The sequence below is a fragment of the Phascolarctos cinereus genome, unplaced genomic scaffold (genome assembly GCF_003287225.1).
Source record: "Phascolarctos cinereus isolate Bilbo 61053 unplaced genomic scaffold, phaCin_HiC Scaffold_4;HRSCAF=312, whole genome shotgun sequence".
In the NCBI taxonomy this organism is placed as follows: Eukaryota; Metazoa; Chordata; class Mammalia; order Diprotodontia; family Phascolarctidae; genus Phascolarctos; species Phascolarctos cinereus.
In genome coordinates, this window is record NW_027555847.1 from 275,778,222 (window position 1) to 275,804,059 (window position 25,838).

Below are 25,838 nucleotides of genomic sequence, written 5' to 3' on the forward strand. Positions count from 1 at the left end.
GTTCCTGTAATATCTTTGCTAACACTTTTTTTGTGTGTCTATCATCAGGAAGGGAATTGTTCTGTAATTTTCTTTTTCTGGTTTGGTTCTTCTTGGATTAGGTATCAGCACCATATTTTTCTCATAAAAGGAATATGGTAGAACTCATTCTTTGCCTATTTTCCAAATGATTTACATAGTATTGGAATTAATTACTCTTTAAATGGTCGATAGTATTCACTTGTAAATCCATTTGGCCCTACAATTTTTTTCCCCCTAGGGAGTTCATTCATGACTTGTTCAATTTCTTTTTCTAAAGTGGGATTATTAAGTATTTGGTTTTCTCTTCATTTAATCTTGGAAATTTATATTATTGTATATATTAATTCATTTTACTTATATTATCAGATTTATTGGTATAGACTTGTCAAAATAGCTCCTAATTATTGTTTTAATTTGCTCTTCATTGTTGGGGAATTTACCATTTTCACTTTTACTACTGGTGATTTGGTGTTTCTTTTTTTTATCAGATTAACAAAAGGTTTATCTGTTTTATTGCTTTTTTCATAAAACTAGCTCTTAGTTTTATTTATTAGTTCCACAGTTTTATTACTTTCAATTTTGTTAATCTATCCTTTGATTTTCATACTTTCGAATTTGGAATTTAAATGGATATTTTTAATGTGTTCTTTTTCTGGCATTTCTTTTTAGTAGCATGCAGAATGCATTGATCTCCTCTTTCTCTACTTTAATCATGTATGCATTTAGAGTTATAAAATTTCCCATAAGAACTGCTTTGGCTGTATCCCATACATTTTGATATGTTTTCTCATTGTCATTCTCTTTGATAAAATTATTGATTGTTTCTATAATTTGTTTTTTGACTTATTCATTATTTAGGATTAGATTATTTAGTTTCTAATTGGTTTTTAGTCTGTCTTTCCATGACTCTTTATTATATGTAATTATTACATCTTGATCTGAAAAGAGTGCATTTAATATTTCTGCCTTTCTGCATTATATTGTGACATTTTTATGTCCTAACATACAGTCAGTTTTTCTGTAGGTTCCACGTATCACTGTGAAAAAGGTATATTCCTTTGTATCCCCATTAACTTTTCTCCAGAGCTCTACTATACCTAACTTCTCTAAAATTCTATTCACCTTTTTCTTGTTTATTTTGTTATATATATCCAGTTCTAAGAGGGAGAAGTTATAGTCCCCCACCAGTATAGTTTGGCTGTCTATTTCTTCCTATAATTAATTTAATTTCTCTCCTAAGAATAATTTAATATATGTTTAGTATTGATATTACCTCATTGTCTATGGTACATTTTAACAAGATATAGTTTCCTTCTTCATCTCTTTTAATAAGATCTATTTTTTTTTTGCTTTTCCTTTGTCTGAGATCAGGTTTGCTACCCTGAAGCACAATATGTTCTTCTCCAGCTTTTTATCTTTACTTTGTGTGTATTTCTCTGTTTCAAATATGTTTCTTGTAAGTGACATTTTTAGGTTCTGGTTTTTAATCCACTCTGCTATCCCTTTCCATTTTATGGGAGAGTTCATCTCATTCACATTCACAGTTATGATTACTCTGTATTTCCCTCCATCCTATTTTCCCTCCTGTTTATACTTTTCTCTCTCTTTCATTCTGTCGTTCCTCACCAATGTTTTGCTTCTGACCACCATCATTCTCAATCTGTCCTCCCTTATATGATGCCCCCTTTTCTTTCCCATTTCTACTCCTACTTCTAACCTCCCTTCTATCAGCCCCATGTCCCTTTCACTTTTCTTTCCCCTCTTATTTCTCTATAGGGTAAGATAAATTTCTATACCCAACTGAGTGTGTATATTCTTCCCACTTTAAGCCAAATACAATGAAAGTAATATTCAAACAATGTTCACACCCCTCTCTTATTTCCCTTTATTGTGATATGTCTTTTGCACCTTCCTGGGTTGTAATTTGCCCTATTCTGCCTTCCCTTTCCCCTTCTCCTGTTACAATCCTTTTTTCATCCCTTTTTTATATTATCACATCAAAGTCAACTTATACCCATACCCTCCATCTATGCATATTCCTTCTAACTACCATAATAGAGATAGAGTTCTCAAGAGTTTCTAGTATCATCTTCCTACGTAGGGATGTAAAAAGTTTAATCTTACTGAATAGCTTTTTTTTTCCTTTCCTGTTTACATTTTTATCATTATCTTGAGTCTTGTATTTGCAAAAATGGCACTTTGTCACTCCTGTGAGATTGTTATTTCCTTAGCTTTTTCTTCTTTTTTAAAAGTGCATCCCCTAGAGTCAACTGTTTTTCTCTGAAGGAACATTTCATGTTGGACTGGATGTTATGGCTGTACTCATCATCATAAAATTCTTCTGTTTCTTCTTTTCTTTACATGTAGAAGTAGCAAATGGGTTCAGCTTCGTTTTATTCTTCACAAATTCTTTTCTGTCTGTCTTCCCAGCCATCTTGGTTGCCAGTCTCATCTCTTTGTCAAACTTGGGTTATTTTTATGGAGATTTTTAATGTCCCTCAAGGAAAGCAACTCTCCCCTCTCTTCCTCTTCACTGTCTATGTCAAAATTCTTCTTCTTCTGGGATTTCCTGGGGGCGGCATTCATTTCTTTCCTCAACCAGTCAAGGTGGATTTTCTAGAAGTCTTCTTAGGTGAGAACCCAGCTGGTGCTTACTGCAGCCACCTTGGCTTTTCACTCCTCTATCGGTACATTCTCTAGCTTCTCAACTATTTCCTGTTTTTCTTCATCAGCAGAATGGTGTACCTGGACCCACTCACTATTTTCATCACCATCCTGAGACTGGCACTCTCCCACCCATCATAATCATCCTCTTCATCTGCTTCCTCTTTTCTCAACATCAAGAGCTTCAGCCACTGGAATGTTATCTTTAGCATCTAATTCACCATATTCTTGAATTCTTGCTTCTATAGAAGACTCTGTGGGTTTGCTCCCTGAATTTCTTGTGCAACATCTGTGGATTCAGGGTTCAGAGGAACTGAATCAAGGTTCTAGCCGACACCATCACATTCTTGTCTTTACAGGATTTTTGTTGGGCCAGATCCTGGAAAGAATCTCCAATCACAGCCAGAGGGCATCAAGCCATTTTCTCTTTTATAGCACTGATTGCAACAGTCATAACCTCCACAGAGTTCTCATCAGTGACAAAGCTTTTGGACACAGTCATTAGCAAGTATGTGATAATCTCCAGGGGTACCAGCTAATGGGCTGCTTGTGCAGCAAAGAGAAGAATCTTTCTCTTATGGGGCTGGAGGAACTACTGTATGAAGCAATGGAAGCTAAAAAGAAAGAGCTAATTAATTCCCACTAGTCGGGAGTTAAGGTCCATGAGCTTTGTCTTTACTTCATATCTCACTTTAAAGTCTCCAGCTGCTTCAGAAGCTTCACTGAAAAATCTTGGGGATCATGAATCAACTGAATGCCTGAGAAATTAAATACATCTGGAGCCAAGATGGCAGAGTAAAAGCAGGGGCTCAATTGAGCTCTCCCCCAAACTCCTCCAAATACCTGTAAAATGACTCTAAACAAATTCCAGAGCAGCAGAACCCACAAAAAGACAGAGTGAAACAAATTTTAAAGAGTGCAGGTTCAAATATGAAGAGGTGGGGTAGGGTGGGAGGGTAGCAACGTGATTTATGATTGAGGAGCTGGTTATCAGGACATTGTAAGTTAAGTTTTAGACAAAGTGAGCCTCAAGTAATTGGGAGACACTTATTTGGAGATATCTTGGAGGCAGCTGGAAAGATCAGAACAGGAGATATAGATTCAGAAATCATGCTCATAGTCATGATAACTGAAAATGAGGAAAAATATGTGAGATCTCTAAAGGACTGACCAGACTTTAGATATCATTCCTAGCATTATTCAAAGATTTGTTTTGAGATTATAGCCAGGCCTAACAAATCTAGGCAAAACTTGAAAGTAGGAACACTGCTCTTTAATTTGTCCCACTTCTCTTTTCTTGTAATTTGAGTCAATGATATTTTAACAAACACATTAATAAATTTAGTATTTTGTCAACATCAAATTTTAGGAAGATATATGTGTGAATTTGTATACATGTGTGCCACACCATTTTTGTTCAGAAAAGAAGCTAATAAGTCAATTTACTTAAACTGATATCTTATATCTAAAGTGTTAACATTTTACAAGAAAAATGGTGGTGTTTGAATTTGGGGGATTACTGGGTGGGGCATATCTTTTAGGGAAGAGTAGGGTGAGAGCTTCCTGATGCCCATCAAATCACAACAAATAATAAACTGCATAGTCCACTTATGACATACCAGAACTCCCATAGAAAAATAGATGTGAAAAAATATTGTTTTTAAAATTAATTAATTTATTTTTGGTTTTCAACATTCACTTTCATAAGTTTTTGAGTTTTAAATTTTTTCTGCCTGCCTCCCCAAGACAGCATGCAATCTGATACAGGCTTTCTCCATATATATATATATATTCTTATTAAACATTTTCATGTCAGTAATGTTGTAAAGAAGAATTATTATGGATTGGAGGAACCACAAGAAAGAAGAAACAAAACCAGAGAGAGAGACAGATACACAGAGCACATAGTATACTTCAATCTGCAATCAGACTCCTTAGTTCTCTGGATGTGGGCAGCATTTTCCACCATGAATCTTTTGGAGTTGTCTTAGATCCTTCTTTACTGAGAAGAGCTAAGTCTATCAAGTTAGTCAACACACAGTGTGGCTGTTACTGTGTACAGTGTTCTCCTAGTCTGCTCACTTCACTCAGCATCAGTTCATATAAGTCTTTCCAGGTTTTTTCTGAAGTCTGTCTGCTCAGCATTTCTTATAGTACAATAGTATTCCATTACATTTATACACCACACCTTGTTCAGCCATTCCTCAGTTGATGGGTATCCCCTCATTTTCTAATTCTTGGCCATCACAAACAGAGCTGCTATAACTATTGTTGTAGATGTGGGTCTTTTTCCCATTTTTATGATCTCTTTGGGACACAATCCTAGAAGTGATATTGCTGGGTCAAAGGGTACGCATAGTTCCAAATTACTCTCCAGAATGGTTGGATCAGTTCACACCCAGAGAAAGAACTATGGAGTCTGAATGCAGATTGAAGTATACTATTTGCTTTCATAGAATCATTAGCTTCCATTTGCTCCATTCTAATTTTTCAGGAATTATTCTCCTCAATGAGCTTTTGGTTTTCCTTTTCCATCTGCACAATTCTGCTTTTTAAGGCATTCTTCTCCTCGTTGGCTTTTTGGACCTCTTTTGCCATTTGGGTTAGGTGTTTTTTAAGGTGTTATTTTCTTCAGTATTTTTGGGTCGCCTTTAGCAAATGTTGACTCGTTTTTCATGATTTTCTTGCATCACTCTCATATCCCTTCCCATTTTTTCCTTGACTTCTCTTACTTACTTTTGAAAAACCTTTTTGACCTCCTCCATGGCATGACACCAATTCATGTTTTTCTTGGGGGCTCTGGATGTAGGAGCTTTGACTTTATTGTCTTCTTCTGGTTGTATGTTTTGATCTTCCTTGTCACAAAAGTAAGATTCTATAGTCTAAGTTTTTTTCCTTGGCTCATCTTCCCAGACAGTTGCTTGACTTTTTAACTCTTTGTTAAGGTAGGCGCTGCTTACAGTGTGGAGGGTGTACTATCCTAAGCTTCAGGATTTTTGTGCAGCTGTTTTCAGAGATAATTCTAGGGACCTGTGAGTTTCCAATTCTTTCAAGGTGGTATGATCTAAGGTGATGTGTTTACTCCTCTCCTGGCCTATGCTCTGGTCTGTGAGTGACCGCAAGCACTATTTTCTGCCCTGGAAATGAGAGGAGGGTTCCATCTCTACTGCTGCCATAAGTTCTGCTATGCCAGTGCTTCTCCTCTCCCCAGGACTTCCACTCACAACTGAAACAAGATCTAAAAACAACAAAGCAAGAGATTCTTGCCTCAGAGCCAGCAAAGAGTTCCCTGCAATCTCCCTCTGATCAGCTACCTGATTCCCCCCACCATCTGTGGGCCAAGAGCTCCAGAACCAGCACTTGCTGATGGGGTCACCACCCCAGGGCTGTGCTAGGGCCAGGGCTGCACCATACTCCTCTCTCACCCAGGTCTGACGAGCTTTCCCACTTACTAAGTTTTCTTTGGACTTTGTGGGTTCAGAAGTCTGGAAACCACCATAACTTCCCTTGTTTCAGTCCCCTGAGGCCCATTCCAGGTTTGCTAAGGCCCATTCTTTGCTGTGCTACTCACACTGAACTGCACTCCTATCCCAGCCCAGTGCAACAGACCTTTTCCATCAACCTTCCAAGTTTTCTCAGGCTGGAAATTTGTTTCCTAGGGACACTACCTACCTTTATTAACAGGGAAACGTGGCTTATGTAGATCTCCCTACCCAACTACTGATATTTGACATTTCTCTAATTCAATTCCTCCCTTCCCTTACCTCATACACGGGCACTCAAGTCCTAACCATTTTCCTTTGAAATGTCTCTTAAATCAGAAAACAAACACTATAGATAGCATTTATCTTGCACTTTAAAGTTTGTAAAGTGCTTTATAAATATTATCTCATCTTATTCTTGCAAAAACCCTGGGGAGCATATGTAATTTCTATTCCATTTTACAAATGAGGAAACAAAAAATAATTTTCCCAGTGTCACAAAGCTAGTTATTGTTTGAGGCATGATTTTCACTCAGGTCTTCTTCACTTAAGATAATTGGATCTATTCACTGTGCTACCTACCTGCCTTCTTCTCTATTCCCACTGCCAAAATCCAAGTGTAGTCTTTTAGTTCCTCACTTGATCAGATTAGCTCAACATTTTCCTAAGTGTGTCCACTGATTCAATGTTCTCCTACTCATTCATATATACAAGACCCATGCTTCTTTCATCCCATCACTCTCCTGTTTAAAAACTTTTCATATCTTTCTATTTCCTTCTCTGCCTACCCCCTTTAGTATCCTCTATAACCTGACTATGTCTTACCCAAACAACGTTATATTTCCATAGATGTGGATGTGTAGTCTATGTTCTGCTTATGCCTGAGAGACAGTATCATGTGTTTTAAAAAGTTACTTATTTCACTCAGATATGTTGAGCTCACATCCTAACTTTAGTATTTATTATTTGATTATAGGTATATCATTCATCCTCTCTGAACCTCAGTTTTCTTATCTGTAAAATGGGGATGAAATATTTGTACTATGCAAGTCATATGAGCTATTCAAGATCAGAACTTTCTAAACATTAAGATTCATCATCATCATCATCATCATCATCATTATTACTGTATGTCTTTATTTTTTTTCTCACTATCCCAAAAACGCATCAACAGAGTTTATCTAATACTGAACCAAACTCCTTTCTTTTGGCACTAGCAATTTCCTCTACATCTTAATCTGAATTAGTGATAAACAGTGTAGAGTCATGGAAGTCACAGCCTTTTTGAGGTTCATTTTCCTCATTTGTATAACAGATTCTGAGGCACTTTCCAGATCTAAATCTGTGACACTATGAGATAACATGTGGTCAAAAAACATGACCCAGGACATCAGCCTATTGCAGGCTTGTTACATTTGAAGCAGTTTTGTCCATTAATGGATTAAAAAAAATAAGTAATATGTTAAACTTTTGAAGTCTCTGAAAGTTCTACATTTTTCAGACCACTTATTGTGGATAGATATGTCAAATGTTTTAGTTGAGTGTTTGAAGGCCATTGATTTGTCTTCATATCATAGTGGTAGGTCTCAATCACTCTTTGTCAATGGACTTCCAGAACTATATGGAATAATTTAATTCACCTATATGTAAATATGCTCATTTATCTTTCACTCTTACAATAGAAAAAGCAACTGAAGTGTTACAAAATTATTTTACTCATTTGGAAGGCTAGTTTATGAGAAATGAGATCTTATGGATTTTTTGGTTGCTAATTCTCTTCACTCTTACTCCTAGTTGATTTCTTTATGAATTATCTCTTCTGCTTTGAATGTTCTGATGCTTTTCCTTTGAGTACATTTTCTGTTTATTTCTTCTCTAACAGTCAACTCCTCCTCATTACTTTTCTGTTAATTATTGTGTTAGGTTTATATCTCCTTCTGCTTATTATTAAGTAGCTTCATGAATGGTGAGAAATTGTGAGCCACTGGATGTTTCCAAACACCAGTTAATTGATGGCATGACCCTATTTTCATTCAAATGTTATATCATTTATAAATATAAACTATGCTATATGACTAAACTTAAGTTCCAAGATATCATCTTTGGATATTAAGCTTGCAATTTGGTCCCCAAATTAACAAAGTAAATATTAAGAAGACAATATATACCCCACACATATATACATTCACATACATATTGTTCCTAACAGTCAGTGATGATAATATACTAAATCTATTAATTTATTTTAAAATATCATTGACTCAAATTAAAAACTCTTTGAAGGTAGTGACAGTTTTCTCCTTCTCAGACTACTTTGCAATAAACTATTTGGGGTTTTTTTTTGTTTTTATTTTCCTTGTATTTATCCTATATATGCTTATATGTATGCTTGTTGTCTTCTCCATTAGAAAGTAATCTTCTTGAAGAATTGTTTCATTTATTGCATTTGCACCTCTAGTACAGTGCTTGGCACCTGGCAGATGCTTAAAATACTTACTGATATGAAAAAACTGGGAATAGCAAATCTTGTAGAGAATAGTAGCAGACCAAGAAATAAACTGTTAGAGTTGAAGGAACTTTAGACATTATCCAAGTGACAAGTGAAGTGACAGTCACTAGTCACAGAGCCCACTAATGGTAGAACCAGGTCTAGAATCCAGATCTCTAGTACTCTCCACTCCCTATCCCCACTAGACCATGACATTTTGCAAATTAGGATAGTTATTGCTAACAATGCTGGATTTGGCATCAGAACATGAGCATTAAAATCCAGCTTCTATCCTTTAATTTCTGCTTGACTGACAGAAAGTCACTTAGTCCCTCTCTGTCTTAATTTATTTTTATAAAAAATGGATTTAGGCTAGGAGAGCTCTAAATTCCCTTCAACTCTAAATCTATATGTGCAAACCCATCCATATTCTTACATATTATAAAAATATCTTAAATGTTTGAGGAAAAACATATTGTATCAATTTTTCTTTTTACTTTGCCCTACAGTCTTTGTTTCGATTTAGATGTTGCTTCTAATTAGAGTAGGTGCTAATATATTTACTGGAACCCAGACAAGCTCATAGCTTTTATAATGCCAACTATTATTTGATTGCAAATTGTTTCTTAGCTGCTTACAAAGATATCCCTTCTAAACTTTATTCAACATATCAAATTTTTGGTGTTAAAAAGAGGGCAATGAGTGCAATTTTGATAAATTCTTGTAATTTCAATTTCTTAGGAAACAGTTTCAAAGAAAATGTTCAGGACTGGAACAACAATAGTCACTACTGAAACAATAATGTAGCTCTATCAGGATTTGAATTGAGGCAGAATGTTTTTTTTTTCCTCCTTCTTTTCAAAATGGCCTAAAAAACTATCTGTTAGCAGATTTGCCTAAAAGGACTTTTCCTCTTGACAGACTATTTCCCTTTTTTCTTCAGCTGAAGAGATGCTTAGATTATCCCTCTTGCTTTTTTTCTCTCACTTCAAGCACTGAATGATAGCACTAAAAACAGTGATAGAGAGAAGCTTTCTTTATAAAATGTATAACAGAGTGTCTTAAATGGCAACAGTTCTTGTGTTCTTTGCTTTAGGTTATGGATTTAGAGTAGCTGACTTGAATTCTTTAAAGAGGCATAAAAAGAGAAAAACATTAAAGCTAAGGAAACTGCTGTTATTTGTAAACTTGAAAACTTATTCTATACCCAGTGAAATTAATGTCTTTTTAAATATATATATATATATATATATATATATATATATATATATATACATGTACATATGTTTGAATTTGGATGTTCAGGGTTCAGGTCTAAGAATCATTTGTTTCAAAATTATAATATAAAACCACTCCTCTATTTCATAAAAATCCAAGGGAACTTATTTTATTGGTTTTGCAACCGATTGATTTTCTGAAAAAGACCTTCATAACTACCTAGTAGTTATACACTGGATTCTCTAGCTTAACCACCTGCCTTTGAAATACTGAGAGTAATTTTCTTTTCATTTGCAAATGGGTTTTATAGTTTAGTGGGGACTGATATTTTGTTACTTAACCTATTTATTTTGCTAAGAATGTGCTCTGGAGGTTTTTTGTTTGTTTGCTTTAGAAATGAAAATTAATTCTTCACATTAGGAATATATTAAGAGAATGCTGTTGGGTGAGAAGGCAGCATTACAAGTCATAAAGGAGCTCAATTCTCCAACTTTTACTTTAGCAATGACATAGAAATATCAGAGATTGAATGATTACTGATAACCCCCTTCATAAAGAATAAGTGATTTCTTGAATCCAGGTCAAAATGGCACAAAATTATAGCCAGAATCTGTGGACGCTGGAAAAGTAATCCTCCATAGAAGCTACCATGAGAACAAGACAAGAAAAAACAGCAGCACCAAGAAAGTAAAAACCCATGACCAGGGGTCAGGAACCTGCAGCCTTGAGGCCACCTGTGTCCTTCTAGATCCTTACTTGTACCCTTTTGACTGAATTCAAATTTTACAGGACAAATTGTAATGCTTTCTTCTGTAAAATTCAAGTTCAGTCAGAATGTCATAATTAAGTATCTAGGCCACATGTGGCCTCAAGGCTACAGGTTCTCCACTCCTACCTTAGACAGAAACCTGACTGGGCAAACTCCAATGAGTGAAAAAGATTACCCAGAGTTATGATAAGGAAAACCCTAGGGTTATGGGCATGCAAATAGAAGTGCTCCACTAAGGAAGTCCTACAGGGAAGAGAATATTAACCAGCAAACACAGTGGCCAATCAAGCTCCAACAGTGCTAAAAACAGAAAACAAGCAAACAAGCAAACTAAAAAAGAACACAGTTCTCTTACTAGAAAAGCGCCAAAGAGAGCCATGACCAGGTAAGTCCACAAGGGAATGAAATAACATTTCATCCAGAAAGTCCTAGGGGAAAGAAGACTACCCAGAATCCTGACAGAGGACCGGTTCAGGTGGAACAGAAGACTACCCTTTGCACTAACTGGTGAGGAAAAAAGGAAGATCAAGGAAAATCTGACAGACTCAAGACTAGCTAGCACCCACATCAGAGACAGGCAACTATAGGGCTTTGACCAGGAATGTTGAAGTCAGCCAGTTCTCTGAGCACAGACTCACCAAGGAAAGTGGAAAATAAAAATAGGAACACAAGAAAGTTAGGCCAAAACAATGCAGGACCTGACCAACCCATCCAAGAGGCTGAGAAAGAGAGAAGCCTGGTCCTGGTACTAAGTTCTAATTAAGAACCAAGGAGAGATATAAAATAAACATCAGCCATAAAATTATATGGGTCAGGAATCATTTAAGATGAAAATCCAAAATAAGTGAATAACTCTATAACAAGTGTGAATAGGGCCTCCCAGAAAAGAATGGTAACAGAAAAGAAAGAGTAGCTAAAAAAAAATAATGAAGCAAGAGATTACAAATGAAATGAAATCTATGGAGAACATATTTATGCAAATTGATAGATTAGAAGAGAAACTAGTAAACCTCATCTAAGAAATACCTAAAAATTAGAATAGACCAAATAGAAATTAACAGTTTCATGAGAAAGCAAGAAAGATTAGAATAAGACCAAAAGAATGAAAACAGAAGAAAATATAATATATCTGATATCAGAAACAAACCTGAAAAATAAGACAAGAAGAGAAAACTTTAAGATCATTTGACACCCTGATACAGCCTGGAAAACAAGTGAAGGAAAGAAAACTAAAATCACTGACTCCTTAAAAACGATGATTTTTTTTAAAAGTCTGTATACTATATTTCAATAAATCATAAACAGAAATTGTTCCTGTCAGGACCAGAGGATGAAATGAAACAGAAAGAATGGACTTATGACTTCTTAAAAGATACATTACCATAAAAACTCCTAGGAACACCATAGCTAAGATCTAGCATTTAAAACACAAATAAAAAAAAAACTTCAAACAGAAATAAACTATGTAAGCACTAGGTAACCACAGTTAGGAAAACACAAATTATAGAAAATAGCACCACAGGCAAAAATAGATCTTGAAATATGATTTTTAGAAGGCAAAAAATAGAGACTTACTACCAGAATAAATTTAACCTGAAAACCTGAATATCATGCTACAATAAGAAGAAAAGAAGCATTAATGGAGTACAGCAACTTCAAATATTCTGAATGAAAAGACCAGAGTTGAATAGAAACTTAAAATTTGAACACAGGAGTGAAGAGAAACCAAAAAAGGTAATATATATTTAGAGAAAAATTGGAAAGAATTGTACAATGATTAAGAGTTTATATTCTAACAGAGGAGAAGAAGTAAGGTTCTCTTTAGAACTTGAATGTTTTCAAACATCGTGAAGAGAGTGAAATGAGACAAACAGAGGAAATTGGCCATTGATCTGTTCTAGTTTGATGTTTTCTATTGTAAAGGTATCAACAATAATTCAAATGAATCTACAGAAGATGAGATGTATCCCACCACTTCAATTCAATTACAATTAAAAACAACAACATGATCATTTTGTCCACTTGCATGAGGCCATGGATCACTAATATAAAATCACAATACATTAAAATAGTGACTTGTCCCAGCACTATTTCTGGGCTAAACACCATTGAATATAAGATGAGAACAGGTACAAGAACTATAATAATTGACATTCATATAGTCCTCAAAATTTTGCAAAATACTTTACATATGTATGTCATACAAATATAATTACCCATGTTTTTCATTCAAGAAACAGATTCAAAGAAGGTAACTGCTTGTTTGGTTAATAGTTACACAACTAGCTATTTCTAGAGTCGTGATTTCATACAATGTCTTCAAACTGCACATGATCATTTCGCATGGTAAATGTTTAATAGCTGTTGTTTTTTAAATTTAATTTGTCAAATTGAATTATTACATTTATAAAATACAAGATGACAAACAGACCTATGTCCTATTCTCAAATAAGGGCATGCCAAGAGAAATGGTAGAATCTGACATAAAAGGGCAAAAAATATTTTTGTTCTACCTCTATTCTTATAGTATCCTAGGATGGAAAGGGCTGCGGTAAGAAGAATAAAATTCATTACCAGAGCCCAAACAAAATATCCAGATAAAGATAATTGAATGAGTGGGTGCAGTTTTCCTCATGACTCCCCACCCCCCAATTCAGAAGTATGGCAAAAATGAAAGAAGCTTCTTTTGCACATGAATAGTCTCTTTGGTTCCCATAAAAACAGGGCAGATTGTATCCCAGAATCAAAGTCTTCATGTTAGAGTAGAATGATCACTAATCCTAAGTTTCCATCTAACCAAGTTATGTAACACTATTCAATAGTCAACACTAATTGACTTTACTTCTCTTAATAGCAGATGAATAAGGGCAGAATCAAAATCACAGAGTAGAGGCAGCAAACCAGCTGAATTATCCCAAAGTTCCCCTTTAAGTTTAAAAGAATGCATCATATTTACCTTTGGAGTAGCCATAGTTTAAAAAAAAAGGGGGAAGGGAGACATTAACAACTTAGGAGGTCAGAAGGAGAGGTCTATGACATCCAGGTCAGAGATAGTCAGGAGTATAGTTGGTAGCAACACTAGCAGTGGGCCTTAAAGATGGTGAAAGAAGCAGCAGCAGTGTCAGGAGCTCTCAGTTCAGAGATAGTAAAGGAATCAGAAAATTGAACAGAAAGAGATTTCATAGAACCTTTAGGTGGCACTGGGCTCATGACTTTTCACTTTATGGCAACTTCATTTCCATAAGCAGTTCTAGGTCACAGTTCCAGAGTAGAAAAGAGCACCATGGCTTGTGGCTGCAGGAGATCAAGGGCCCTACCTAGGTTAAGATCAGAGTATAGACCAGGGGAGCAGTGATCATTCATTCTCCTTGGATTGCAAAATCTTCGAAGCATTGAACACTTAGAGACCCCCAAAACTAGCCCTAATAAAAGCAGTGTGAAAAATTCTGAAGCTTGGGAAAATGCATCCCTAATGCCAAGAAAGCAGAGCCCAACTTAAACATAAAGTTAAAATTCAAGAAAAATCCTGGAAAAAGGAGCAAATACCAAGAAAAAAGAAAAAAAAAAAACAACCCAACCATAAAATCTGCTATGATGACAGAAAAGAAAAAGATACACTGAGAAGAAAATAACATTATGAAAAGAGCTACAAGCACTCAAAAAATTTAAATTGGACTTAAGTCCAACAAGAATTTCTGAAAGAGCTAATGGGAACAATAAGAGCAGTAGAGGGGAAATTAGGAAAAGAATGGGAGCGTATAAAAAAATCATGAAAATAGAATTAACAGCATGGAAAAGAAGTGCTGAAATACTGAAGAAAATAATCTTAAAAAAACAGAATTGTTTTTTAATGGTAAAAAGAGGCACAAAAGTCATTAAGAAAAAAAAAACCCTCATAAAGCAGAATTGGCCAAAATGAAATAGTTACAAAAGCTCTCTGGAGAAAATATTACTTGAAAATTAAAATTGGACAACAGGAGACTAATGACTTCATAAGACATCAAGAATCAATAAAATAAAGTCAGAATTTCTTTTAAAAGAAGAAAATGTGAGATATCTCATTGGGAAAAAAAAAAAACAACTAACTACTTGGGAAAAAAGGAGCCCAACATAATTTTCAAAAAATTATAAAGTTTTCATAGAACTAAAGAATAAAGTAGAAATTAAAACAACCCAGTGATCACCACTTGAAAGAAATCACAAAATAAAAAAAAAAAAACAGGAATATTAAGATATTCCAGAGCTCTGAGGTCAAGGAGAAAACATTGCAATCAATCAGAAAGGAACAGTTGTAATATCATGGAGCCATAGTCAGGGTCACACAAGATTTATCAACTTCCATGTTAAAGGAGTGGGAACTTGGAATATGATATTCAAGGAGGCAAAGGACTAAATATTTCAACCTAGAATAACCTATCCAATAAAACTGAGTATAATCCTTCAGGAGGAGGGTGGGAATGGTCATTTAATGAAAAATAAGAATTTAAAGCATTCGTGATGATAAGACCAGAGCTAAATAGAAAATCTAACATTCAAACACAAAACTCAAGAGAGGCATGACAGGGTAAATATGAAAGAGATATCATAAAGGATTTAATAAGATTAGACTGTCTATGTTCCTATAAGAGAAGATGATACATACTGCTTCTATGAATTTAATCATTATTAGGATAGTTAGAAGTACTTTACTTAGACAGAGGTCAAGGGTGTGAGTCATTTTATTTGGATGATCTAAAAAATGAAAGTATGTGTGTGAAAGAGGGACATGCAGCAGGAGAAAGTGAAAGAAAGTTGAACGCAGAAAAGTATCTCATAAAAAGTGGGACACAAGGAAAAGCTTTTACAATGGAGGGAAAATACGGTAAAGCAAGAATCTAGGAAATAATTTTTACAGCAAGTTTCTCTGATAAAATCCTCATTTTCAAATATATAGGGAATTTTATCAAATTTATTTTTTAAAAAAGAGCCATTCCACAATTGATAAATCATGAAAGGATTTGCAGAAGCAGTTTTCACAAGGAGAACTCAAAGCTTTCAAGAGTCACATAAAAACATGCTCTAAATAACTAATGAAATGAAAAATGAAAGCAACCTTGACATGGCACTTCACCCCTTTCAGATCGGCTAACTTGACAGAAAAGGAAAATGACAAATGGAGAAGATGTGGAAAAGAAGGGATATTAATGCTTTGTTGGTGGAGTTGTGAACTAGTCCAACCATTCTGTAGAGTAATTTGTAACTAGGCCCAGAGAGCTACAAAACTGTCCATCTATATCTGAATCACAAAGATATCAAAGAAAGAGTTAACAGGCTTATATATACAAAAATGTTTATAACAGCTCTTTTTGTGGTGGCAAAGAATTAGAAATTGAGCACATATCTATCCATTGGAGAGTGGCTAAACAAGTTGTGGTATATAATTGTGATTGAATACTATTGTGCTAGAGGAAATGATGAGCAGGAGGGTTTCAGAAAAACCTGGGAAGATTTAAAGGAACTGATGGAGAGTGAAGTGAGTATAACCTGCAGGTTATTTTACATTACAGCAACATTGTTACAATAATTAGCTGTGAAAAACTTAGCTACTTTGATCAAGACAATGATCCAAGATAGTGCTAAAGGATTTATGATGAAAATGTTATCTACCTCCAGAGACAGAACTGATGAATTCTGAGTGTAAATTGAAGTATATATCTTTTCCTTTTTCTGCAACATGGCTAATATGGAATTATATTTGGCTGATTTCACATGTATATTTGATATATGCTTGCCTTCTCAATGGGTAGGAGCGGGGTTTGGGGAAGGAGAGAATTTGGAGTTCAAAATAAAATTAATGTTAAAATAAATAATGGTTTTCTTTTCAAAAAAGTTAGATGAGTGAATCTAGGATGAATGGGACCCAGAGACACAAAGAGTAATGACTTCACCTGATATTTTTCCCCATAAAATCATTAGAGGTCACTAATTGTAAAACCTGAGTTGTTTCAGTGTCTGAATTGCTGCCAAGGTTAAACTGTTCATTCTCTTCCTCCATTTCAACAAGAACATCAGAATGCTTTGAACCAGATTTTATTTTTTACATGTTTTATCTATAATAATTTACCTGAATTTATGATGTCTCTGAAGAAAAAATGTACTTTAGATGTTGATTTAAGAACAGTTGTTTCCACTGCTATATAGTGTGCCTTAAACATAGAAGCACACACACACACACACACACACACACACACACACATATTCACAGGACTCTTTCATCACACTTTCAAAAGTAACTATATGAGTAACTGTAGAATTGTGATTAAATTGCTAATGCAGAAAGAAAATAAAGACACTTATGAGTTCAGTACATTTTGAAAATAGATGGCATTTTCTCCTCACAATAAAAGCTGAAAGGTTGGAAGGTGTTCAAAGAAGGTTGAGGAAGATAATGGACATTTGCAAAACTGGTCTCTGTTGCAGTCCTTATGTTTGACCTATTTATGATATGATTTATGATCAATAACTGAATGGTAAAGTAAATGATCAAATGTCCCAGATTTACTGGTCAGTTTGGGCAAATTTTAATCAACTATTTTTCATTCTAATCTCCTGCTTTCAATTTAACAGTAACAGACATTTTAACAATCAGTTCAGCTTTAAAATATTTGAGCTATGCTGACATACATAGAAGTTGGCATGTAAAGTGAATGTTTACCCATTCTCAAAAAGGTAATTTATATTCTCCCAAAGCTCTAATTAATTGATTTCATTTGCAGGATAGGAGAATCACACATGAAAGAAAAAAGGAAAAAATACTATTAAAATATGAGTAGAAATCAATACAAATGAACTATATTATTTGGTGGAAGTACACATGACTCTCCTTACTCACCCAAACGAGGAGAATTCATCATTTTTAGCATATACTGTTTTGGGAACCAATGAGATCCCCCACAGATATAAACATGTTTGTGCCAGTGAGAAAATATGTGTGTATGTGTGTGTCTGTGTCTGTGTGTGTGTGTGTCTGTGTGTGAATCAGAACCTAAATAAGAGTGAAGGGTAGGTAAGGCAAATGGTATGTGTTCAAAGTTCAATTACCAGGAGTTCAAGAAATTTAGATACTCCTGTGGATTACTTGAAAAGTAGAGCAGTCGACAAAAAGGAAAGGGCTTATGAGACACATAAATCAACTTAATTAGTATTTTTAGAAGTAGAATATAACATTATAGAATTAGAAGATGTAATAATAAAATTTTTAAATCTATCAAATTGTATATGAAAGGAGAAATTCACAAGCCAACAAGGCACATAATCATATAAAGATTCCAAAGAGATCATTTGTCAAAGACTACAAGAAAATAACACGAAGAAATTTAAGAAATAATGAAGAAAACATATCAAGAGAGGTATAATGGTAGGAAAGTCAACAAACAGTGAGAGACACACAAGGATGAGATTTTAATATGAAAATTAGATAGATTATTAAAATTTCAAGTTACAATTTAGTTGCATAAATGTAAGAAATTAAAAGAAATTGGGCTCTCAACTTGCTACTTTGAATATTTGTTAAAAGAAGATATCAGTAAATCGGAAAAAATCTTCAGTTAAGCCAGAATAATTCTACTGGGCCTAACAAATCAATCTGAGATTGATAACAGATAAAATTTAAAAAGTTGTATTAAAAGAGAAATTGATTAGGGAAAAGAAAAGAATAACATTTGAGAAGAAACAGAAATGGGCAAGACTATTACCAAGAATATATGAAGTCTAATCAAATAACTATTGGTTGTATATATTTGACTCTCCACTTACAGGCATTGTCTTCTTCAAGCAGGTACAAACTGGCAATAGTCAAAGACAAGTATCTTTCTCAATTGTTTGCAGGTGTGCCTACAAGAGCATTAGAATAAAACTAACATCCCTTCATTTGTTAATGCTTTCCCCCGTGTCATTTCTCTAATCCATTGGTTCCCAAAGTAGGTGATAATGCCTCCCTGGGGGTGTTGGAATGATGGGGGTAGGGCAGTAGTAGTTTGAAATGACACAGATTTTAAAAATGTAGAAGGATTAAAGAAAATAGATTTCTGGGGGGCACTGAGTAATTTTTCTTTCAAAGGGGGCAGTAGGCTAAATAAGTTTGGGAACCTCTGACTGAGTCTAATAAATGAACTCCAGAGGTTCCCTTTTGGTTTTATGATCCCTCTTTAATATGCACTTTTGCAACTTCTATAATATATGTGACTTTACTATACCAGTACATGTGGAATTAAGCAGCACATTTATGATTAAGTGAATGTGCATCTATTCATGGTCCATCCTCAATTTTTACATTTTATTATTATTATTATTATTCTTTTTTGAAGCTGATAGGACTTCACTCCAAAATTTTTGGAGACAACTAGTCTAGAGGAAGACAGGGAAGAACAGCAATAATATATGCTGCATGAGCCTCTTGTCCTAGTTTTGAAGAGTGGCAGAATCACTTAATCTAATTAATTAAACAAGCATTTTTAATCACTTACTGTGGAAAAGTCTCAGTGACAGGCTTAGAGATTGAAAACCAAAAATAAACAGTCCATGCTCTCAAAGGGCTTATGCTCTACTGGAAGAAAAGAGAATGTAAGCTATTGAATAAATATAAAATCATTTCAGAAGTGAAGAAAGGATGAAAGAGAGAGAGAGAGAGAGAGAGAGTATATTTTGGCCTGTATTCAGATGCCACCAGTTCTTTCTCTGAAGGTGGATAGCATTTTCCATCATGAGTCCTTTGAGATTATCTTGAATCTTTGTACTGCTGAGAGTAGCTATCATTCTTAGATATTCATTGTACAATATTGCTGTTACTATGCACAGTATACTCCTTGTTTTCCTCACTTCACTCTGCATCAGTTCATGTAAGACATTACAGTTGTTTTCTTGTTGTAGTTGTTTTTCTGAAATCATCTTGGTCATCATTTCTGATAGCACAATAACATTCTGTTACAATAATATACCACAACTTGTTCAGCCATTACCCAATTGATGGGCATCCCCTCAATTTCCAATTCTTAGCCACCACTAAAATAGGTCATTTTCCTTTTTTGTTTCTTATTTCTTTGGTATACAGACCTAGTAATGTTATTGCTTTGTGAAAGGGTCTAAAGGATTTTATGGACCATTGGGCATAGTTCCAAACTACTCAGCAGAATGGTTAGATCAGTTCACAGCTCTACCTACAGTACATCACTGTCCCAATTTTTACCACTACCCTGCAACATTTATCATTTTCTTTTCTATCATATAAGCCAATCTGATAGGTGTGACATGGTACCTCAGAGTTGTTTCAATTTGCATTTCTCTAATCAATAGTTATTTAGAGGATCTTTTTCATAAGATTATAAATAGCATTTTTTTTTACATCTGAAAACTGCCTGTTGATGTGATTTGACCATATATCAATTGAGGAATGAGTTAAAGTCTAATAGATTTAACTCAGTTCTCTACATATTTTAGAAACGAGGCCTTTATCAGAGATACTTGATATAAAAAAAAATCCCCAGTTTTCTGCTTTCCTTCTAATTTTGGTTGCACTGTTTTTGTGTGTGAAAAAAAAATTTTTAATTTAATATAATAAAAATTATTCATTTTACATTTTGTAATATTCTCTACATCTTTTTTGGTCATTTTTTTAAATTCACAGATCTTAGAGATAAACAATTCCATATGCTCTGAATTTGCTTTTGCTATTGTCCTTTATGTATAAATCATTTATTCATTTTGACTTTATCTTGGTATACAGTGTGAGATGTTCATCTATACCTAGTTTCTCACATACTGCTTTTTTTCCTGTAAATATTCATCCATTTCATTTAAATTGTCAAATTTATTGGAATATAATTGGGCAAAATACCTCATTTCCTTTTTATTGGTGGCAAATTCAACCCTTTCATTTTTGATAGTTGTAATTCAGTTTGCTTCTTTTGTTTTTAAATCAAATTGACCAACTGTTATTTTTTTTTTGTAAAACCAGCTTCTAGTTTTATTAATTAGTTAAAGAGTTTTCTTACTTTAAATTTTATTGATTTCTCCTTTGATTTTCAAGTATTTAATTGGGGATTTCAAATTTGCTACTTTTGCAATTTTTTTAATTGTACACCCAATCTACTGATCTGTTATTTCTCCATTTTATTGATGTGAGCATTTAGATATATAATTTTCCCATATATACTACTTTGCCTGTCTCCCATAGATGTTGGTTTATTGTCTTATTGATGTCATTATCTTTAATGAAATTATTGATTGTTTCTACGATTTGTTCTTTGACCCATTTATTATTTAGGATTATTTAATTTCCAATTAATTTTAAATCTATCTTTCCACTGACCTGTATTTTTTATTTCATTTATTCTGTAAAGGATGTAATTAATATTTTTGCTTTTCTGTATTTGATTATGAGGATTTTATGCCCTAACATATGCTCAATTTTTTCTGGAGGTGCCATTTGCAGCTGAGAAAAAGGGATATTCCTTTCTATCCCCATTCAATCTTCTCCAGGGATCTATCATATGTAAATTTTCTATAATTTTATTTACCTCTTAACTTCTTTCTTATATATTTTTGGTTCGACGTACCTAGTTCTTCTTTTGTTTGTTTTAATTTTTTCTCCTGCTCCCCTCCCACTCCCTCCCCAAAATGGCAAGCAATCTGATATAAGGTATACAGATATATTCCTATTAAACAAATTTTCACACTAGTGATGTTGTAGGTAAGAATTAGAACCAATAGGAGGAACCATCAGAAACAGGAAACAAATCACAACAGAAAAAAAAATAGCAAATAGTATGCTTTGATCTGCACTCAAACTCCATAGTTATTACTTCTTTGTGGATAGCATTTTCCAACATGAGGCCTTTGGAGCTGTATTAGATCCTTGTATTGCTGAGAAGGGTTAAGTCTATCAATATTAGTCATTGGACAACGTGTCAGTTACTTTGTACAACATTGTCCTGGTTCTGCTCATTTCACTTAGCATCAGAGCATACAATTCTTTGCAGGTTTTTCTGAAGTCAGTCTGTTAATCATTTCTTACAGCACAAAAGTATTCCATTACATTCGTATACCACAACTTGTTCAGTCATTTCCCAATTGCTGGGCATCCTCTCAATTTCTAATTCTCTGCCACAACAAAAAGAGATGCTATAAATATTTTTGTACATGTGGGTCCTTTTCCTATTTGTATGATCTCTTTGGGATATAGCCCTAGAAGTGCTATTGCTGGGTCAAAGGGTACACACATTTTGATAGCCCTTTGGACATAGCTCCAAATTGCTCTCCAAAATGGTTGGATCTTTTTGTAATTCCACCAACAATGCACTAGTGTTCCAATTTTACCACATCTCCAACACTTATCATTTTCCTGGTTTATCATGTTGGCCAATCTGATAGGTGTGATATAGTGCCTCGGAGTTGTTTTGATTTGCTTTTCTCTAATCAATAGTGATTTCAAGGATTTTTTCATATGAACATTAATGGCTTTAATGTCTTCATATGAGAACTGCCTGTTCATATCCTTTGACCATTTATCAAGTGGTGAATGACTTGGTTTTTTTTTTTATAAATTTGACTTAATTCTCTATATATTTTAGAAATGAGGTCTTTATCAGAGAGACTGGTTATAAAAATTGTTTCCCAATTTTCTAACTTCCTTCTAATCTTGGTTGCATTGTATTTGTTTGTGCAAAAACTTTTCAAGTTAATGTAATCAAAGTTATTCATTTTGCTTTTTGTAATATTTTCTATCTCCTGTTTGGTCCTGAATTCTTCTGTTCTCCATAAATCTAATAGGTAAACTATTCCTTGCTCTCCAGTTTGCTCACAGTATTACCTTTTATATCTAAATCATGAACCCATTTTGACTTTATTTTGGTATATGTTATGAGATTTTGATCTATTCCTAGTTTCTGCCATACTCTTTTCCAGTTTTCCCAGCAATTTTTGTCAAAGAGTGAGTTCTTATGCCAGAAGCCGGGGTCTTTAGGTTTATCAAATAATAGATAACTACAGTCATTGACTACTGTGTCTTGCATACTTAACCTGTTCCACTGATCCACCACTGTATTTCTTAGCCAGTAAAAAGAAGTTTTGATTATTGCTTCTTTATAATACAATTTAAGATTTGGAATGGCTAGGCTACCTTTGCCTGCATTTCTTTTCATTAGTTCCCTTGATATTCTGTACTTTTTGTTATTCCAAATTAAATTTGTTATTATTTTTTTCTAACTCTTTAAAATAATTTTTGGTAGTTTGGTGTGACACTGAATAAGTAAATTAACTTAGGTAGAATTGTCATTTTTATTATATTAGCTCAGCCTACACATAAGCAACTAATTTTTTTTCCAATTATTTAGATCTGACTTTATTTGTGTGAAAAAGTATTTTGTAATTGTGTTCATAGATTTCCTGGGTTTGTTTTGGGAGGTAGACTCCTAAATATTTTATAATATCTACAGTAACTTTAAATGGAATTTCTCTTTCTGTGTCTTCCTGTTGGGCTTTGTTGGTAATATATAGAAATGCTGGTGATTTATGTGGATTTATTTTATAGTCTGCATATTTACTAAAATTTTTTATTATTTCAAGTATTTTTATTTGATTCTTTAAGTATATCATCATATCATCTGCAAAGAATGATATCTTTGTTTCTTCTTTGCCTTTTCTAATACCTTCTATTTCTTTTTCTTCTCTTATTGCTAAAGCTAACATTTCCAGCACAATATTGAACAAGAGTGATGATAAAGGATATCCTTGTTTTGACCTTATTGTAAATGCTTCTTGGTTATGCCCATTACATACGAAGAAAGGTTTTAAGGAAGACTCTATCTATTCCTGTGCTTTCTAATTTTCTTTTTTAATAGGAATGGGTGTTGCTTTTTTTCTGCATCTGTTGTGATGATCATGTGCTTTCTGTTAGTTTTGCTGCTGATATAATCAATTATGCTGATAGTTTTTCTAATACTGAACCACCCCTGCATTCCTGGAATAAATCTTACTCAGTCATAGTGTATTGTAATTGTGATACATTGTTGTAATCTATTTGCTAATACTTCATTTAAAATTTTTGCATCTATATTCATTAGATAACTTAGTCTATAATTTTCTTTTTCTGTTTTGAGTCTTCCTGGTTTAGGTATCAGCACCACATTTATATCATAAATATAATTTGGTAAGACAGTCCTTCTTCACCTGTTTTCCCAAATAGTCTATATATTATTGGAATTAAATGTTCTTTAAATGTTTGTTAGAATTGGAATGTAAATCCATCTGGCCCTGGCAATTGTTTCCTAGGGAGTTCATCAATGGCTTGTTCAATTTATTTTTCTGAGATAGAGTTATTTAAGTATTTTGCTTCCTCTTCTGTTAATCTGGCTAATTTATATTTTTGTAAATATTTACCCATTTCACTCAGATTGTCAAATTCATTGTCATACACTTGGGAAAAATAGTTCCTAATTATTGTTTTAATTTCTTCTTCCTTGGTGGTGGATTCACCCTTTTCATTTCTGATATTGGTAATTAGGTTTTCTTCTTTCTTTTTTAAATTTAAATTACCCAAAGGTTTATCTATTTTATTGGTTTTTTCATAAAACCAGCTCTTAGTTTTGTTTATTATTTCAATAGTTTTCTTAATTTCAATTTTATTAATTTCTCCTTTGGTTTTCAGTATTTCTAATTTGGTGTTTAATTGAGGATTTTTCATTTATTCCTTTTCTAGGTTTTTTTGGTTATGTGCCCAATTCATTGATCTCCCTTTTTCTATTTTATTCATGTAAGCATTTAGAGATATTAAACTTACCCTAAGAACTGTTTTTGTGGCATCCCATAAGTTTTGGTATGTTTTCTCACTACTGTCATTCTCTTGAATGAAGTTATTGATTGTATCTATGATTGGTTGTTTGACCCAATGACTTTTTTTAATTATATCACTTAGTTTCCAGTTATCTTTTAGTCTGTCTTTCCATGGCCATTTACTACATATAATTTTTTATTGCATGATGATTTGAAAAGCAAGCATTCAATATTTCTGCCTTTCTGAATTGGATTGTGAGGTTTTTATGCCCTAGTACATGGTCAATTTTTGGGTATATGCCATATACAAAAAAGTATATTCCTTTCTATCCCCATTCAGTTTTCTGCAGAGCTTTATCATACCTACCTTTTCTAATGTTCTATTCACCTCCTTAACTTCTTTCTTTTTTATTTTGTAGTTAGATTTCTGTAGTTCAGAGAGGGGGAGGTTGAGGTCCCCCACCAGTATAGTTTTGTTGCCTATTTCTTCCTGTAAGTCCCTGAACTTCTCCTCTAATAATTTGGATGCTATACCATTTGGTGCATATATGTTTTGTAATGATGTTACTTCATTCTCTATGGTGCCTTTAAGCAGGATGTAATTTCCTTCCTTGTCTCTTTTGATAAGATCTATCTTTGCTTTTGCTTTATCTGAGATCAGGATTGCTACCCCTGCTTTTTTCTTTTTTTTTTCTTTCTTTTTTTTTTACTTCAGCTGAAGCATGATATATTCTGCCCCAACCTTTTGCCTTTACCCAGCATGTGTCGCTCTTTTCAAACGTGTTTTCTGTAAGCAACATATTGTAGGATTATGGTGTTTAATACATTCTGCTATCCACTTCTGTTTTACAGGAGAGTTCATCCCATTCACATTCACGGTTATGATTACTATCTGTGTCTTTCTCTCCATCTTTTTCTCCCCTGTTCATACTTTTCTTTCTCCTTTCTTCTTTTTCCCTCCTCAATAGTGTTTTGCTTTTGACCACCACTTCACTCAGTCTCACCTCCCTCCTATCAGCTCTTTCCCTTTTCTTCCCCTTTACCCTTACTATGTCTCCTCTTCCTTCTATCCACCCCTTTTCTTTCCCCTTTTCCCTCCTACTGCCTACAGAGCTAGTTAGATTTCTATACATAACTGATTATGTTATTCCATTCTTGAGCCAAATCTGATGAGAGTAAGATTCAGACAATGCTCCTCTACCTCCCTTCTTTCCCTTTACTGTAATAGGTTTGTGAGCCTTTTCCTGTAAAGTAATTTACCTTTGTCTGCCTCCTCCTTTCCTTTTCTCTCACTACAAACTAATCCACTTACTTGGATCCATTTAACCCACTTGATTAGATTTTTTTCTTTCATTACATCAAAGTCAACTTATATCCACCCCCTTCATGT

General features: G+C 34.0%; 1 pseudogene; it reads right to left on the minus strand.

Moving 5' to 3' along the window:
• Positions 1 to 2,240: 2,240 nt before the first annotated feature.
• The window catches only part of LOC110195896 (protein SDA1 homolog pseudogene), a 33,566-nt pseudogene continuing 9,968 nt past the window's right edge, over positions 2,241 to 25,838 (minus strand).